Genomic DNA, 21402 nt, shown 5'->3' on the forward strand with positions numbered 1-21402 from the left:
TGTTAACCCTCTCTTCTTTTTGTTATGTGAAAGGTCACAGAAATTTTGTTAAGATGAAGTATGTGCTCTACTATTTCAGGTTGATTATTCATATCTACAGCATGGTATAGCCTGAGTCCTCGCAATTGCATAGGTCAATCTTTAGGAGGAAATATGTGATCCAACATTTTCTGATCCTTACATCTAGTATCTATCAAAAAGTATTTTTTTTTTGTAATCCTCTGTCCATTTAAGGCTCCTAGGCAATCAGTAATCTAGTACTGATTACTGATCAGTACTATCTAGTAGTTTCTTGTCCTTGCACTTAGCATCTGTTGAAAATTATTTTTTTTGAAACCCTCTATCCTTTAAGCCACCTAAAGAATCATAACCCTTTTTTTCCTTAAAGGACCACAAATGTATGTGTAAAAAAATGAAACCCAGTCCAAATTTGCCAAAAATATCAAACTTAATAATAAAAAATCTTGTATAGTACTTGTAAAAATTTGGCCTGAACTATATTATGTTTTCCTATTCACTTGGTCATGCTGTGTCATCACAATTCTTCACAACTCATTGGTGTGATCCAGAGATTGCATAATTCATGAATGCCAATTATAGAAAATTTTCAATTTGATGATGATATATTGTTCCTTAGTAATCTAATACTTAAATGTTTTTTATTGATATTGAAAATTATATGAAGTTTTTGTTTACATAGACTCATTTTATAATAAATTTTAAAATATAAAAATACAGCTGCATTTTTAATAAATAAATAATAGAAAGTCAGTCAAAATTCTAAAAACGTTTTCTTTTACAAAAATTGATGCATTTCTTAAATAATTTTTGAGAAAAAATTGTATAACCTTTATTGTCATAAATAAATTTTGTTTTTCAATGTTTAAGTTGTTAATTATTAAAGGTCAAGTATGGCAATTCACTTCAGTTTTGTTTCTATTAATCAATATATTGATTAATAGAAACAAAATAGGATAGCATATACAATTATAAACTTGATGATATTACATCAATATATACTTGATGTAATATCATCAAGTTTATAATTGTATATGCTATCCTATGATGACAAGCTGTGTTTAAATTAAAAATTTTTAACGTTACTTTATATTTTGTGTTGCATGGCAAATTATACAGTAGGCCTATTTAATTATTTGTATGATTTCATTTGAATTTTACAAACTATGTAGTAGTAGTAGTAATTAATTTGTTTCTAAATTGTTTTCATTTATGTGCTAATAATTTCTGGGGAAATTTTAAATCCTGAAAATATTTTGCTCCCTTAGAAAATTGCTCTTCTGAAGAAGTTTTTCCATTTAGGCAGGTTTTCATTTTATTCAGGTTCTGCTTTGGGCAGGTTTTACTGTGTTATATTTTCATAAAATTCCATTAAATTCTTACCATTTTCAAATTATTTAATATTCATACAAATTACAGCAGACTAATTTTTATCCAAAACATGATTTAGTGTACACTGACCAAACAGTTATTGGAGCAAGAAATGTTGCATAGAAAATCATTTACGATGAATGACTCTGAATGAATTAAGAATATCATGAATAAATTGAATTGCTACAACAGTCTTCTTCTCAGCCTTACTGGAGTGAGTAAATAGATAATCACAAACAAAACCTTTTTGACCAGTAATTGAACTTTAACGTAAAGGTTGAAAACGTTCGGAAATTACATTGAACTGAATTGTTTTACTTTTGTTTATTGCATTCATTGCAATAAGGTAATCAACAATATGTACAGTACATCTGCACAAGAAGAATGAATAATTTTCTTAGGGTGCATTTACTTCTGAGCTAATAGTGCTACTGCTGAACACTGGAAGTGACGTCATTAGCACGTGTATTCATGCTTACATGTCCAGTTTGAAAGTAAATGCGAACACTAACAAGAAATATGGCGGTTTTTGCAAATAATATTGTCAAAGCTGCTATTTTAAATGCTGTGTTACAGATAGAACTACTTGATTCCGAATTGGACGAGGATGATCTTATTGTGGATATAATTGTAGAAGAAATGAAAGAAGAAAAAAGAAAAGTAAGGTCAAATAAAAAAGATAGAAACTTTTATTGAAGAGACTCCACTTTTTTTATAAGCCAACTGATTTTAAACAATCTTAGACTTACAACAGAATGTTTTGAGTCTCCTTTAAAAATTAAGCCCAATTATAGACACAGAAAAATTACTTCCTCTGGAAGACAACCTGTCTCCTCTCAAAAGCAGCTTTTATGCAGCCTATGGACATTGGCAAATCAAGAATTATTCAAGTTTGTTTATATGAAGTAATATACGAAATTAGATGCAGTGTATAAGAGAATAGTAGATTATATATATATAATACATATTTAATGCAATTGTTTTACCCAGTGAATGGATGTGGTGATGTTCTTTTATGGTGTAACTAAACCAAGTTCAAAATTAACAAATAATTGATATTAAATACAAAACATTTTTTTTTTCCTTTCTTTTCTCTAAGGGTATTGACGATTGTTTTAATATGTCTAGACGGACTTCATGGAATATTTTAAATAATTCTTGGCTATCACAGAGCAGGATGATGTAAGAATAATGGAATTTTTTATACCCAATCTGATTTTTCCTGGAATGAAAAGCTTAAGACATCAACTGAAAAAGCAGCAACTTATTTCAATAGAAATAAGTATTACTCTGTCATCATTCAAGTTTAGTTTGTAATGAGAAAATGGTATTCAAATGATAGAATTTCTTGAGAAGTCATTTCCCATATGTAAGTGAAAATTCATTCAAGTAGGCTATACAAACTTATGTAATTTTTGATTATTATTATTGCCGTTCATTTCTTTATGATTTATTTAATGCTCTGAACATAACACTTCTGAAGATTCCAAATGCATGTAAGGTAAACTTCACTTTTAATCATAAACAATGAATCAAACATAATTTTTTTCACATTAACTCTCTGTTTATGAAAAAAGTCATCTAAACCTATTGAACCTTACAATGGAAAAAGATCATTGTAAACGTTTTACACAATAAATAATTGAAATTTACCAATAAAAATACTTTCTGCCGTTTATTTTTCCAAAAATAATTCCATTTTCATTACTTTGTACAGAAAGTAATTTTTTCATGGGAGCAGCCATATTGAATTAGCACAAAGCTGGACAACAAACTAGCTATCACTCTGAGCTTACCAATTTCACTAAACATGATGTCACATAGCTCTAAAGTAAACACCAATGAGCGTGGCACTCAGATGAAAGTATACAGGCTGAACGTGCTGACAATAAAATTAGCTCAGAAGTAAACGCACCCTTAGGGTGTCTTTTTATGATCACTTTGTTTTTCTCTCAATATGAATGGCTATGATTCCTATCGACATTTTGATATTTTCCTTAACAAAATTAATAAATTCCTCTGTTGAACTTGAAGAATACTCTGCATATCTAATTTCAGAACAAAGATGAGTTTGGTCAGAAAGCCATGGAATAATGCTAAGACTGATATACATTGCACATGATCTAAGATGAAAACTGATGACAGTGTGAATGCTTTGGTGATAAATGAAAATGACAAAAGACAAGCCATTGTTATCGTTTAGGATCTGTGGTAGTCGTTGTCAGTAGTGTGAATGCAGACTTATTCTTCTGAATGTATAACGTATAAACATTACTTACTTCATACTTGTTCTACTATAATGGTACTACTGTAGATAGTGTAATGGTTGTATATTGTATATATGTATATATATATATATATATATACAGTAAAACTTGTCTAATTCAAATGTCTGTAACTCGAATATTTCTTTAACTCAAAGAAAATGAATCATTTGACATTTGATAGGTCTCAGTAGAATAGCATAGGGATTTAACATCTTTAATGTGTGACCATAGGGCCAGTATCTCTTTGATACCGCATCAGGATGACACCACTGTATTCTTAGATTGATACAGAGAATCGTAAAATTGCACGAGCGGTTACGTATGGGTTAGACCCGGAATGAAGTAGAGAGGATGGCGGAAGGAATGCACTTGGAGATTTTTATATATAAAAAAAATACCTGTTTATTTACTCATAGATCTAATTAGATACAAACGATTACTTTACAGAGAGATTGATAAGATACATGACTCACAATCGCAGTCGTAAATTCTACACAGATTAGAGAGAGAGCTTACAGATATTCGCAGGTAGGATAAATACCTTAGGATATATGCTGATCGTATCGGCGAACATCTGATAGATGATATAATATCTTCGATTCTAGATTTCAGTCTAAATGTAGATTAATCCAGTTGTCCAGATTTCAGACGACAACTCCTGTCTTACTCATCGTACACCCTTTTTATATGGAGAGGTGTTTTTCAGGCCCTTCCTTGATTTCGTCAGAGGAGTCAATCTTCTTGGACTAATAGTTGACATAGTTGTGACACAGAAATTTTACTCATCTTAACAAGGAACTCAACTCGTGGGAATCGAGGTTAAACTGATCTTATCAGAAAGTTTTATCAGTTGATTTCCCATTAACTAACCCTTTTTGGTCTACTTTGTTTTGGTTTTGTATAAAATGTAGTTAAATATTTTGATTAAGATTATATAAAGATGATATTAAACGATTATAAAATTATATAAAGATGTTAAAGTCCACAATATAAAGATCCCAATCTTTACAAATGTGAATTTCCTTAACTCGAATTTTCTCCAAGTCACAATTTTTCTTGGTTTCCGACACTGATTCATGTTGCTTTCAACTTTCCCAACTCAAATTTTACTATTTATTCTATCAAAAGTGACCCTAATTATTGAATTTTTATGAAATTTTCAGACTGTTAGTTGTATCTACTCTCCAACACCAATTTTCAGACAAAGCTCTAGTCCAGAGCTAGAGGTCGTCTTCTCACTTTATCTCAATAAGACATACCTGCAAAACTGTTCGATTCTATTAGTTACATTGAACATTTTGCTGAAAGGCAATTCAGGGCTGTTTAAAACAAAAAAACACTATCAAAGATTTTTATTATTTAAATGTCTGCTAGGACAGATTGTATTATTAGGACTTATTATACTGGTATCCAAGTCCTGCAAAATGAGGAAATGTATCCAGAAAAAGGAAAAATTTTTATTGTTTGCTTGTTTCAATAAAGAGATTTTTCCTTTTTCTGGATATATTTCTTCATTTTGCAGGACTTGGATACCAGTATAATAAGTCCTAATAATACAATCTGTCTTAGTAGACATTTAAATAATAAAATTGTATAATAAGAACACAAAAGCTTGAGAATTAACACTATCAAAGATTCTTTATATAATTCAAGAGAGGTAAAAATACAAATCTATTCAGAATTGGCATTTTTACTCTATTGTTCTCTAACTCAAATCATCTGTAATTAGAAGTTTTTTCCTGCTCCTTGGAGTTCTGAGTTAGAAAAGTTTTACTGTATATACATACATTATCATTACAGTATATATTCATTCTCTGACATTGTTATTTTATACAATCAAAGAATATCATGTAGAATATAAAAATAAGCCATAAGATTCTCATAAATTTAAAGATTTATATACAATATTTTGAAGCTTAAACTTTGAAACTAATATCATTGATAGGGTATTTAAAAATTAAAAGGAATAATTCTTTCTATACATTTAAAGGGTAGAATTTAACAATACTTTTGAAGAAGGTTTATGTAAGTGTGGAAGTGTGTTTAGAAAAGTGTTAGGAAATATACAATTTTCAAATATGCTTTAATTTGTAAATACAATTTAAGTAAAATTTAAGAACTGTATTCATGTTTACATGCATTTATTTGATAATTCATATTCTGGAGGTTAGTTTAATATATAATGTGTTAAAGTTGTCTAACTATATAGTAATTGTTTAAAATGAATTGACAGACTTCACAATTTAAATTAATAAATTTTAGGCTTTAAAGTAAAATAGTACCCAATAATACCTATAGTACAGTACATACAGTACATTACAAGATTCAATGATTGCTGTTGTCATTTTACCACTATGCATTTTTGCTTATTTAAATTTGTGCTATTCTGAACTTCACTTAATCTGAACAAATTTTATCCATTTTTGTGCTAAATGTTACAGCAAAAACAAAATAAGTCAAAAATTAATTTTTAAAATGTAGAAAAACTGTAAAATTAATGTGTCCTATACATTTTAACACATGTAACAAAGTCAGTGTAAAAATTTTTTTAAAATGTATTTGTAGATTTTTCCTTTATAATGTTGCTAATCCAGACAACTCCCTACAATAATTAGGTTTAATTTAGATTAGCAAGAGTGCACTCTAATTTCTCTTGCAATAGTATAGAAATGGTATATCAATTTTATTTTCAGATTACGCTTTTTTCATTTAACATACATTTATAATTAGAAAATAAATATTTTACTTTACTGTCTTAGGTAAATATTTTTTTAAAATTAATTTTTATATTTTCCAATTAAAATAGAATGTGTTGTTGTTGAATATTCTGGGTTTTTAAGAAGTTATACATTTTGTTTTGTATTAATTTATCTACACTCAAACCTGTTTTTGTGCGGTCTTTTTTTGTGCGATTATTTATTTGTGCGATTTGTTTTGTGCAATTTTTTTGTGCGGTATATGAATTTCAATCAAATTTGTATACCGCACAAAAAAATTGCACAAAAAAAGACCGCACAAAAACAGGTTTGAGTGTATTGTATCTTTTGAGCTGTTTTTTAATTAAATAGAGAATAATGCAACATTCTTTCTTTTGTTCTGACATTATTAAGCATTTTGCAATAAATGTGAAATTAGTATTGATATATATCCTGTCAGTTTTTTTCATTAATCTTCATTGTTTAAACGTTTTTGTTTAATCACTAAATTTGTATTACTATTTAATAAAAATACTTTTTTAACTCTTAAATTTTTTCTTTCTTTTAATATTAGGTTTTCTAAAGCCATGTACTCTGGAAAGCTTTTATAAACTTAACCAGAAAAACATTTGTTTATAAAACATGTAGCATTGAACATCAATTTTTCTATTACAAGTTGTTAAAATTAATTTTTATGCTATTTTACCATTCAGTCATATATTTAAGTTGTCAAAATAAAAATATAATTTAGCCTATAGAACATGAGCTGACATGCAAAAATAAAAATTTTAATGTAAAATACAATTTTAAAAAGTTACCTCAAGTCTGTTTACTAATTAATATAACTTAAACTTTACTGTATATAAAGTATAGTAATTATTATTGAGTAAGTGCTTTTTGAGGCATTTTATATGTCATCATTATGTCAAACATTTAAAGTATTTTCAGTTTGTCAAACATTTAAAGTTTGTTCAATCTGATGATATGCGAGATATTTTGAAAGATGGTTAATTGAAAAGAAATACCTTTGATTTATTGAGTTACATAGCAATTCTTTAAAGTTAATAAATAACAGAGTTGATAATCAAAATTGAATGAATTATTCATGCATATGAATGAATGAATGAGGATAATATAAAAATTAGAAAATATATGTTTTTATTTATTTTATTTTTGTTTTTTGAAAATTATTACATTGATACATTCATCTAACAGTATGTCCATTGTATTTTATATTACATTTTAAAGTGATGCAATGCTCTACACTAAGTTTGTCCATAAGATGATAATATTAGCATGGAAACATAAGAATATCATAACTCTTTGATTCTAAAAAAAATAATATTGATTTAAAATTGAAATTGCATAAAATTAATAATAATATTTTTTTATCTACAAGAACATGCTCATAGAACTTCTGTTTTGAAAAACTAAAATAAATGTAAAAAATTTACAGTTATCATTGCTGTGTATTTTCTTGATTTTTTGCATGCATAACGTTTTTCATTTCAGGGCTCCCACTCACAACTAATCAGATTATTTTTGTGAGTAAAACTATTCATTTAACTAACAAAATTGTGCATACATTCAATTCAATTCAAATCAAAATTTATTCGTAATAAGGCAGTAGCCAGTTACAAAGGATGTTTTTGACAACAATCACTTGTTATTAATTTTAAAAATACGCTGGCAACACAAGTTGAACCAAGCATTATATTCCACATTTAATTACCAATTATAAGTATTTTAATAACATCAATTTAAAGTTATTTCAACCTGTACTGCAACTTGTAACTTTCTTCATACACATGATTCTATAACATACGCTACCATTAATTTACAATACTTATGTATTCACTGAATTTGTTACATTAAAAATTTGTGGGCGTATTTATATAATCTATAAATTATGTTTATCTTGGCTGTATGGAATACTTCATACATTGCTCTTTCATCAGTGCACCTTGTTAACATATGCAAGTCAAGATTGTGTGCATAGTCCTTCATTGGGCATGAAAATGTTGTCTGGTACCTGTTTAAATGTCCTTCGACTAGTAGACTGTATTCATAACCACTCCTTTCATTTTCCATAACCCAGGTAATAGTACCTCATTGTTATGGATTATGTATTTTACATGATCAGTGCTTTGTTAGTAAATACAATGTTTTTAGGTTTCAGACTGCCATTGTTGAAGCACTTCAGGTTGGTAACTGTTCAAGCAAACTGTAAGATACATCCTGGTTTCAGAGACATAAAATGTAAACAAAATGTATATTGTTGAAAGATTGAAAAAAATACAGTAATATAAATGTGGAATAAACTTTAATGTTATTTTTGAGGAAACAAATTTAGCCTAAAAAGTTGTCCAATTATAATATATATACATACATACATTAAGTAAAAGCCTATTTGGATTAAGAATAAATTGAACATAAACACAAATGATGCTATTTAGTTCAGCAACCAGTTTCTGATGGGTCTGAATGTAGTGACTAATGAAAAAGAATGTTGTAAGACCACAGATATAGTCCTGAAATAAAATCTCAGTTAAAATGAAAATTTATGAACAAATTGTTAATGACAAAATGTGTGATTATATTAGCTATAAATAAATCAATTCTGCTAATTTCAAAAGAAGTTTTTATTAAATAAAAGTTTTTAATCAATTTGACCATCCACAGCTTAAAATCCTAGATTTAACAATTTAGAATAGCATAATATAGAATGTATAAATTAGACAATATTCTAAAAATCCAAGATTTAAGCTGAGGATGGTCAGGTTTTGACCAAATGCATTTATTTAATAAACACAACTACTCAAACTGGATATATGTAAATAAGCACTACACATATAACCGATATCCAGCAAGAAAATAAAAAAAAAAAACTACATGAAAATGTTTGCTTTAATATTTTAAAAATTTTCTTGCTGGATATTGGTTGTGTGTGTAGTGCTAATTTATTTAATAAACAGTCAGCTTTCTGAACTAAGTAGAACTTTATATATTTATAATGGCAGTGCCAGGTTTCACAATTCATGATTTATTAGCTATGCAAAATTATATTAATTTATAGTAATTAAGGTTCAAAGAATGTTTTATAGAACAAAATTATTAGTGCATGTACACTATTAGTACTTGACAGGAATTAGAACAACTATCAGATGCAGTGTCTTCAGAATTATGCTCCATTTTTTGAAAAAAATGTTAGCATTAAAATTTTAAATAGTTTTTACAGACAAATAATCATGAATGTTTTCAAAAAGCTATTGCAAATCAATCCTAATGTTCATTAGTGACTTACAGTACAGTTGTCAAATATAATGGAGTATCTCATTTTGTGAACTTTCAATATAAATGACAAATTCTTTGCAAAAGTACTGTATCATCTCTAGGGTAAATAAAATAACAAAGTTTGAAAGACATGACAGATGAATTTATAAAACAATATTAGAAATAAACTTTATCAATTTGTTCTTATATGTAATGAACTGTCTACGATACATAAAATATTCAAAATTATTAATGACAATGACAATTTGTTTGATTTTAAATGTTTCATTCTGTGTGAATAATAATAAATCTAACAATGAGTTGCTCAAGTTTACTGGCAAAACATTTAAAATTGTATGTGGTGCCACCAGTTACGAGATTTTATTTAAAATCTTTTTATATTATTATTATAAAATGGCAAAACACTTAATTTTGAGAATAAAGCTATGCTTTATAAAATATTGTAAATGCTGTAAATTTGACTCTACTCAAGATATGACAGACAACCCCTGTATCTCCCCACCCCCTTGACTTTTAACCACCAAAATTTTGGGCTGGATGGCTGAGTGGTCAAGGTGGCAGCCTATCGTTCTGGGCGGACCTGGGATCAAGTCTGGACAGGTTGAAAAATCCACAGGAATTTTTCGGGGGTTGGTCCAACTGGATATGTTGGCCTGTCCCTCACCACCCGGCTGCCCTATAGTAGATTTGGCCAAACCCATAATGAGCTTGCTAAATGAGGTCCTCTTAGTGCCCACAGGGTGGAAAGAGTTTGAAAAAAACCACCAAAATTTAATAGCATCAATTCCCCTAATATATAAAATTTTAGAAATTTTTTATAAGAAGCATGGGAGTTATTTGACTTCAAAGCAGGTGAACAAAACAGGTGTTCTCCACACATTCACATTCATACTACTCATACTTATGCACTAACATTTATACAAAAAGAAAAAATCCAAATTTGTTTGCATTTATTGATGTTTCCAGATCTTGAGTCCAAAAATGTCAAAATCAAAGATGGCCTTTTTTGACCAATCACTGTACTTTCCTATATGACAGCTTGGAAAGTAAAAATATAAATATAAAATAAAACGCGTATATCACTGTTGGTGTTATGGGGGAAAAAAGATTTATTTTGCAAGTACTCTAAACCAGTGTTTCTCAAACTTTTTGGACCGAGACCCTCCTTCTGCACTTAAAAATTTCAAAGAACCCCCGAAGAATAAGTATGTGTCGAAAAACATCCCGGAGGGAGGGGGTTAGGCTCGTATTTAAATATTTATATTATTTTTATTATTTATATGTTCAATTTATTTAAGTAAAAATTATTTTATATATTTTTTATTTCTATTATTTCTAAACATGAATCCATAGTAAATTTATAAAATATTTGAAAAAATTGATCTGGCATCAATTTTTCAGTAACCCCCCAAATATTTTTCACGACCCCCACTTTGAGAATCACTGCTCTAAACAGTCTAAAACTGTCCTCTTCAGGCAGAATCATTATTAGAGCTTCCAGAGAACAAGACATTTGAATTAAAGAAAGAGAATACAAACATCAACTAACATCTTTTCAACATTGTTTGTCTTGCACATGCATGGAAATTTAAATTATACATGTACAGTTTACAAAAATAATTTTTGTAAACTGTGTGTGTGTGTGTGTGTGTGTGTGTGTGTATAATTTTTTTTTCCTGTAATCCCAACAAATAGTGATCATCATCATATTAATATTTTGTGTGTGTAGCTGTTTAAACCTTTTTAATATCATGGAAACTGCAAAGACGCATTTCTTTATAATAATATAAAACTTTTATCAGTTAAGAAAGGCAGACAAATAATTGGGAGAGACAAAAGAGTAGCTTATTATCATAGATATAAGATCTGTTAGAAAATACTATGCTGATTGTTAATGTTCTTTATTACCTTCATGGTTCTAAAAAATTTTCAGCTTGTGTTTCATTTACACGTGATAAATGCAACAAAACCAGTTTATTCGCAGTATGTTTAGTATAACTATCACAGACAGTTAATAGTATTTTCACATAAAACTAGTAATGAAAAGTTAGATTTATGTTAATAAGTTAGAAACTGAAACAGTTCTATTATGCCCTAGGCCTAATCACTGTTGGTGTTATATAGAATGAATAAGAAATTACAAGTTAGCTATAATGGCAAGATAATTAGTCAGTTCCTCAAATATTATTCTATGACTAATTATCTTGCTACTATGGCTAACTTATGATTTCTTATTCATTCTAAGCCTAGGGTAGAGATGGGCAACCTTTTTCTAAGTAAGGTCACATTTAAAACTTCTGAACTGATGTGGGCCACGTAAAAGAGGAGAAAGAAAAAAAAATGCAGGTAAATCACAATTATTTATTTGTATATGATTATAAATTAAAATAAGTATTTCTTCTTTGAAACCGTGTTTTGTTGATTGTTGGACTATGAACCCAAAGTTGAGTTTTAATTAAACACTTGGCTTTATTTCCATCTTTATTTAGTTGATAATAAAGTTGACTAAATAAAGATGGAAATAAAGCCAAGTGTTTAATTAAAACTCAACTTTGGATTCATAGTCCTAAAATAAATATACTTAATTTGACTTTTGGAACTGATGTGTATGTAATACATTTGAAGTATTTGGTTCAATATTAGTTTACTTTTTACTAAATTCATTACAGGAAAAACTGTTCACATGCATAAATTGTAGAAAATATCAATAGAATTTTCAGTACATATTTTCGTAAGGTGGGAAATTAATATATTTATTAATACTCTGTGCATGTGTGCCACATGTTGCTCACCCTTGACCTAAGGCAGGGGTGGGCAAGCAAGAGTTTTCAGTGGGAGCCGAAATGTAGGTTTTGCAAAATGCATGGGAGCCGCAGTTCTGTACTGTCGTGGTGGATAGTATGGTAAGGTGCGCGATTTTATTATATAATATAAATATAATATAAAACAAATATTGAATTTTTTTTTAATAAACATATTTTCACAAAATTATAAAAATAAAATTGTACATATAATAATAAAAAACAGAAATTAACACTTTCAGCAAGAGTCGCATGTAACTCAAAAAGAGCCGCATTTGCCCATGTCTGGCCTAGGGCATAATAAGTAGCACTGTTTCGGTTACTAACTTTTCTGGCTTCTCTGAAATAGAAGTCCATAAATCTAACTTTTCATTGCTAGAGTATCACTTCTGAATGTTATTCTTAGGGTAGATACTGTTTCACTAATGTATAGAAAACAAACTTGAATAACAAATTCTTCATTATTCCTCTAAGTTTAGAACATCTAGTGTTCTAAATGATCTCTCTGATTTGAATCAAAAATGTCAATCGTACTTGGTACCATGTTTAAAATAATAAGAAAAATGCTATATTCAGGAAACCAAAACAAATATTTTTAATCAGAAATGTTTGTTTTTTTAAAAGTTCTTTTAAAAGAACATCTTTAGCTTTGAAACTACGAAGTGCATTAGAATGAATTTGAAAAATTTTTTAATTTAAAATTATAGCTTAGCATTAGAATTTGAACTTTTAGAAAGTGCTTCAGAAAGATTTGAAAAATTTTTTAAATTTAAAATTGTGATCAAGGATTATATCAATTTATTTCTTTCAGTCAAAATAGAAACAGCAATTGCATTAAATAGACATTTAATTTGTCAAAGAATGGGTGTTAATGGGAAAAACTATAAGAAAGTGACTGATTACCTGGACTAAATTTTGATAAACTTATTTTGTTTGAGATAGCAGTCCTAGCAGACCTTTTTGTAACCAATATTCTTTGTTTTCAAATAAAATTTCATTACCTCAACAGTCTTCATGTGAAATATAGAATTATTCTGTTGATTAGTTTGTGAATTATATCTTTCTGAAATATCAACTTTAATTATGAGCACCCTGTACATTGACAATCAAGGAGCATTATGACCCATAATTTAGGAGCCTTCAGGGCTCTAATAAAGGTGATAATGCATTATTTGTTAAGAATATACAAGAAACAAGAATTTTCATTTATTCATTTGAACTGCAAATAATCATGGTTTCCTTCCCAATGAAATTAAAAGCTGCTTTTAATAGGTACTTAGAAAAGATGACAAAACTGCAGACAAAGCAACTAGAGGAAAAACGTATGTAGTAATTGGTGGAAAAGACAGCTTTTCTGCTGACCCATTATGCTAAGGACAATGATATTATTTTAATAACTAAATGTTTCCCCTCCATCATGCAACTATTACATGCTGACAAAGAGAAAGTTAAATGGATATGGCAGCATATACATGATCACACTTAAAGGAGAACAATAATTTTATTACACAGAATGCTATAGCAGTGTATTCAAGAGCTATACTGAATAATAAGCAGTGTTACAACTTTGACACAATGGGCACTAAATAAGATGGTCTGGAGTTTTTTTGGGAAAACCTTTAATCATTAAAAGTTCAGCAGATAAGCATATGATATGATTAATAGAACAGTGCTGCATATATCCTTTTGTGAACAAAATTAGAATGAATAATGCCAAAGACTCCTTTGACTATCATTGTAGACACTTATGATTATAACTTTTTAATTCAAAAAAATATTTTCTAGATAAAACATTATCTAGAGAGGAATCAATGCATGGGGAGGTGTTTGTTCAAGGTCGTATAATGTGGGTGTTGTGAGCCTATAATGCTATACTGTCATTTTTAATTTTTTTTTTGTTTATTTCATGTTTTATTTTGATTTTAACTTAGTTTTATTTTACATTATTTTGTATTTACTTTTCATATATTTTTATGTATGATAACTTTTTTTAATTTTAAATTTGAAAAAGTTTTCAAATTCATTTTAATTCTCTTTGTAGTTTCAAAACTGAGGATATTCTTTTAAAAGAATAAAAATGTTTCTGATTAAAAATATTTTAGTTTCACAAATATAGCATTTTTCTTATTATTCTGATTTGAATCTTTTTATTGAACTACTGTACTTCAAGGGACTACATTCTAGAATCAATGTTGTTTCAAGTAGATTGTTCCAAAATATTGTTTAATTCTGTAAATTTGTTAATGCAGAATCCTGACACTGATAATAGGCTAATATGTTTTCTTGATGAAACATGAATAAATATCAGATAAGTATTTACATCAATATAGTAAGATATCAAAGTTATATCTACAAAACAAGTGTTGTTGGGTTGCTTATACTTACTTCCTGACAGAAAGTAAGTATAAGCAGCAACACCCACGAGAGGGGGACAGGGTTGTTAGGAGAGATAAGGGGAGGCAAGAGAACAACATCATTGTCCCAGTAACTTTTAACCCAATGTTAAAGGCAGTATACAATGCTGTTACTAGGAAACGGGAGATTAGGCTCGTGTACAGGAGGTGTCCGACCGTGTTTAGCATACTGAGAAACGGGAAAGATCGTGCAAACCCTAACAGGTTACCGGCCGTATATAAAGTCCCGGTTATAGATAAAAGACTTAACAAGGAGATGGTGTATGTGGGTGCAACAAAACGATCCTTGGAAATGCAGTTAAAGGAGCATAAATCAGACATAGTACAGAATAAATTCACGACAGCGCTGTCGACTTACGCAACAGACCCTGACATCACAGCGGAGTTTGATAGGACGCGTATCATTCTTTCTACCCCGAATCAGGACCACCTTAAAATTTTAGAGGCCATGGAAGTTTTTAAAGCACAGTGCAAAAATAAGAGCATCAACTTTAAGGAAGAAATGTCCCTTTCTAAGGCATGGCAATTCTTAATGAAGGACAGCGGGTGATTTTATTTATTTATTGTCTCTGATGTTTACTGGTAGGAGGACAAGTGGTTATACGGGTGGAAGATTTATAGTACGGGGTAACGCATGCAATTGGGCAAGAAGGTAATCGAACACCTCCGAATGGGAGCTTTGAAGGTTGGTATACAGCTTGCAACGGTCTTTTATCGAAAGCCTGAGGAAGTGCCTGGAAGGGGCGACAGAAACGTTAGCAAATTTTTAGAACAAAATTTTTACTCCGGTCAATAGGTTAGAGATTGCGTTGACATATGAATCATGTTCTATAATCACTACTCAATATTTTCTCTATCAACATTTTCAAAGCCATGTAAATTTGCACTTAGCTCACTTATTTCAGATACTGTTTCACTTGTCTCAGGCTTAATAGAATCCAAAAAATCACCTTCTACATTTGGTAGAATTTTCCCCCATGATGGAACGAGCGTTATTGGCTTTATTTTGTTCCAAGATTGAGTTACACCATGTATTGCATCCAGTATTGTCATTTTTTTCCAAAATGTAATCAAATCATTACCTTCAATATATTTAAAAAAAAATTAAATTCATGCATGGATAACCTGCACACGTATAATCGGGAGTTTACTGTACTTTTAATTTAAGATAATATAAAATGAAATCACATTTATTCCATGAACAAGAATATAAAAAGAGAAGTTAAGTAATTTACTTAAGGTACTGTACATGTGTGAAGAAGTAGATGAATGTGATTATAATTTGATAACTAAACATCATCTTGTGTTAATGTATTAATATTAGTTCATGTTGTTCCGTTTGTTTATGGTAAGTTTTTTGTAGTGTGACTGGACTACAGATGTGATCAGCTGTCATGCAATATGGCCAGCATGCTGCTCAACAGTAAAGATGGCTTTACGCATTTGCCAGTGATCTTCCATACACTAACACATTGATTATCCATTCCCATTCAGAATTGTGATCTTTTGTTAAAGACTGCCAGTTTGTAGCAATCCAAACTTCTCTGTCACAGCATGACTTCCAATGAAGCCAATAATGCTGAAGTGCTAATGGCAGGATGTGTAACAGTCACTGTGTGCAAATTTGTCACTGCTAGTTATCTGCCAATAGTACAGGAAGAAACAGGGTTCTGCAGTAATTACTGATTTTAACACATGATTTAATTTTTTTCTAAATTTAACTAGGAAATGTGAATATGACTGCTAGTTATGGATGATAAACTCTTCTAGCCTTCTTGGATTATGCAAAATGTGTGTGATTGAATTACAGAAATATTGATTGGTTGTCAAAAATTAACAAATAGAAATTGCTTAAAATCTTTAATAGTGATTTAATGTCTATTAAATTGATAAATTAGTGGTTGAAGATAGTCATATTATTTTTAATCTAAGTACAATTTACACCAAATTATAATGATTAAGGTTAATAGGGGAAAAAAAATATACCATTACCTCAATTAATGTACAGTACAATATAGGTTGAAAATTTGGTGCAGACACTTTAAAAGTACAGGAATGCTTTATTATTGTTCGATTCTGGCATTTAATTTTATTTTGTTTACTAAAAACAAGATTTCAAACTTTTTTCTTTATTTCAGGATTAGGTGTCGGCATTACAAATGAGTGCTGTTATCATTAGTGAGATTTTCTGCTATATTTTTGCATTAATGAATAAGAGTACACTAAGCTAGAATTTCTTTCTATCTGTTTTGTTTGTTTATCATAAAAATTGTTTATCATAGAAATGTAACCATTATCATGCTGATCTCAGTGCTTTATATAATCAGGTAAAACTATTTGTGAGACCGTCCCTTTTCTGCTTTTGACATTTAAAATTACCCTATGCCAAAAGCAGAAAAGGGACAGTCTCACAAATAGTTTTACCTGATTATATAGAGCACTGAGATCAGCATGATAATGGTTACATAATAAATTATTAATTTCATTAAAAACTGTGTAGAAACTTGTTGCTGTCCCTTATTAGTCTAATTTTTATATGATAAGAATAAAAGTTTTGTATACTATTTCATTTGAGCATATTCTGATGTATATCAATACAAGTTTCTTGTCTGATTATTGAAATAAAATTGCTTAATTTTGTTCATTTTGCATCTCAAAGATTCATGTTCATTTACAGTTACCTTTATTGTATATACATTTACTCCAGCTTGATGGGTAATAAGTATGTAAATTTGCATTCTTTTAAGGTTTTTAAAAAATTATCTCATATAATGCAGCTTGGTAGAGATAATTATATATATATATATATATATATATAATGTGATAGTATTAGTAAGGCAACAAAGCCATTAAAAAAGAAATAACTAGCTATGCTTTTCTTAAATTGTAAAAAATTGTAAACAGTAGGAAGACAATATCATCATTACAATTACACCACTCAACCTTATATTATTTGACTTAAAATGTGTAGCATACCAAAATATTTGGAAAACTTATGAACAGATTTTTGAAAAAAGGAATAAGATTTATTTTTGAAGAATAATGAAGAATCATAGTTTAACATCAGAAATGTTAAAGAAAGATTCTAGATACTCAAGTTTATTAGGAACAAGTATTTATTTTAATTCTACACATTTTCATTATAATAATAATGAAGTTTAGGAAAATTATTAAATTTTCAATACAGAATTTCATATGGAAAGTAAAATGTAGTAGCTTGTTTTTATAAAGGTTTAAATAATACTTATATTTATTACTAGCTGTTACCCGCGGCTTCGCTCACATGGATTTTGCAAGCAAACCCTATTTACATTCAATATTTCAACAACCATAGTAATTGTTATTTAACACCTACTGATGAGAATTGCTGAGAATCAAACAAACCATTTTTAATTTGACTTTTAGCTGCAAGTACCCGCTTCATTCTATAATCGAACCAATATGCAAAAAGAAATTTGAATTTAAAACGGTTCGAACATTTGGTTAAAAATCGAAATATATAAAAAATATTTATAACAATGTCTGAAATGTTATTAATTTAATACACCTAAGTACTCAATTAAGACTAAACATAATTAAAAACAAAAAATCGCATCTAAAATAGTACAGTAGAAGCCGTTCTTCAGGTTAAGACAATGCTCTCCCTCTTCCCCTGCGGGGGAATTTTGAAAAATCCCTTCTTAGTGTGCGTTTTCATCACATACCCTAACTGTGTACCAAATTTTACCTCTGGGATCTGGAACTTTCTAGAAAAAACTGGAACATTCTCATTGAAGCGTCACACATTTTCAAAGTCAACCACTTTCAACCCCCATATCTTCCATACCCTTATAGCTATCGAGACACAACTACCATAGTGCATGATGGGAGACTTCGGGTACTACCACACACAAACACCATTCATGTGCGATGTGTAGTTTTGGCTGCAGAGTGAAATATAGGCACAAACACATCCATTTATATATATAGATATAGATGAGATTTAAAATATGACCGGCTCTTTGTGTATAATTTCTTGCTTAAAGTTTTTCTCTGTTGTATTAAATATTTTTGTTCTTTAAGTTAACTATAAAGTGGTGAAGTTTTAAATTGCTTAGTGCATTGGAGAGTTTATCATTGATATCAGAAGTTATACATATTTGGAGAAGGTATTTAAAATTAAAGCAATTGAGAATTTTTATAAATATTAAATATAGTTGTTATTGAATTAAAAAGTGCTTTCAGAACTGTAAATTGAAAGAGAGTAAATGAATTCATTTATCATATTAGATTCTCATCATTAATTTTAACTTGAAGATCTTAAAATTTAATTTATAGTTTTTTATTAATTACAATACTATAAATACAACAAAAATTAATTTAGATGATCATAATTTATATAAAATTAATTTTAAAATATGTAGTAATATGAACTTCAAAAAATATGTTACCTATTAAAATCTTATTACAGTAGAACCTCGATTATCTGGATAGTTCAAAATAAACAAATTTTTACAAATTTGCTGATTTGAACTTGGCGATTGTGACACTGTTTATGTACGTGATGGAATGCATAACTTTTTTTGTCCCAACAACATCTCACCTGGCACAGTGGTCCTAAACTTTTTAATACATTTTGCGTCGTAATAAAAATGTAACTTGACATACATCTTTATAAATAATTTCTATGGCCAAGGGCGACGTGGCCCACCACCTACGGCCTCGCGTCTCGAAGGTTTATGCATTACTTAAAAGCTGTGAATGTGATGAAAAAATTTTACTCGTCATAAAACGATAAATAGTTTGCATTTTTATGAATAAAAATTTGACGGTTTCAACTGCTTTTTATTTTATAAAATCTGTTTTCTTGTGCCACCAGATGGCCTTTAAACAATAGGCAGAGTTAGTGCTGGTCAGTAGTAGTCCAAATTCAAAACAAACGTTTGTTTCTTGAAAATTTGATCCCAATTTAAATACAGTACAGTATTATTTTTCGATTATCTGGATTTTTCCTATTCCAGACTACCTTCATCCCCAATTAGTCTGGATAATCGAGGTTCTACTGTATATGAATTAAACTTAGCTTCAAAAGTGGATTAATTCACATAGTATTCATTAATGATATACAGTATATTGAAGCTGAGGTAAACTATAAATGATTACTGTTGATGTTGAATTCTAACAATTTATTGATTTGGATTCTAGCTGAGATGAAATTTTTAGAATTTGATATTAATAATAAATAATAGTTATTTATGAAGTTATTTACTCATCAAAGGCATTAATAAGCTCTGCTTTCAGTATACCAATATTTATTGGTCAAATATCAGCATGGGGCAATGGCCCGAATTTACTTAAGAATTTTCTGTAATTATCTACTTTTTAATGGCTATAACATTTATTAAATTAAGAACTTTGTAATATTTAAAAAATAATTACAATTTAGTACAATGTATAGTGCAAAAATAATTCTCAAATGAAGTGGAACATTCTAATGAATTCTTTTTTTACTCATTAACTAAAAATTTTCATTTGTTGTGGTAGAGCAGACAGATGCATTTTTGAGTCCTAGTTATAAAGCAGAGAGAATTTTTAATTAAATACTTTTAATATAAATTACTTATACTTTTACAATTATAATTTTCTATATTAAATTCACAATAACATTTTTAGTTTTAAAAAAGCTTGCAATATCAACAATATTTTCAATGATATTTTCTAGAAGAACAAACTAAATGATCATATAACAAAGGATTCTGCTATATGAAGTTTGTCTCAATAACTTTGTCAGCTGTAATAAGTAATTCTGACGGGAATTAATTTTTGAATGTTTTTTTTCAAATTATTAATTTCTAAAAATATTTGGAAGTGTTTCAAGAAAAAATAAGTAAATTAAAAAAAAAAATAATAAAAAGATGATTTTTTACTTCAAAATATTTAATTGCCAATTGATATATTTGAGGTTTTTGAGGTTTGTTATATTTTTAGGGAAAAATTGTTATCAAAAGGAATTGCTTCCTTGTAATTTTGATATTATATAGTAATATTACAACTATTATCTACAACATAATATAATTTCATTAAAACAAAAATATTAAGAATAAGTAAATTTTGTTAAGAAATTAAACTGTCACTTAAATATATTTTGATTAATGATTTACTTATGATATAATAGTTGATTTGAGTGAAAAATATATTTTGATTTTTTAATTTCTAAAAAATATAGAAATTTATTTTATATTTTTACTACATGCTATTAAATTTTTTAACATTAAATAATAGGATTATTTAATATAAAAAAAATCATATAAAATTTATGATGATACACTAAATTAAGAATGTATTAATATATGATATATTTTTGTTGATGAAAATGGATGAAATTTTATCATTCTGTAATAAAGCAGTTTATTCAGGTTGATATTTAATGGAATATTAAATTGCAGCTTAATTAGTGTAAAAATTAATATCATTAACAATACTTATAGCATTTGATAAAAAAAATATTAGATTAGTAAGTAGTTGATATCAGATTATAAGCATTAAATAAATTTGAGAGTTT

General features: G+C 28.5%; 1 protein-coding gene across 1 annotated transcript in view; it reads left to right on the forward strand.

The window, feature by feature from the left end:
- Tao (Serine/threonine-protein kinase Tao) overlaps positions 1–21402 on the forward strand; it is a 93600-nt gene that overhangs the window by 7681 nt on the left and 64517 nt on the right. The window lies entirely within an intron of this gene.

The sequence above is a fragment of the Centruroides vittatus genome, unplaced genomic scaffold (genome assembly GCF_030686945.1).
Source record: "Centruroides vittatus isolate TY-2023 unplaced genomic scaffold, ASM3068694v2 contig_658, whole genome shotgun sequence".
In the NCBI taxonomy this organism is placed as follows: Eukaryota; Metazoa; Arthropoda; class Arachnida; order Scorpiones; family Buthidae; genus Centruroides; species Centruroides vittatus.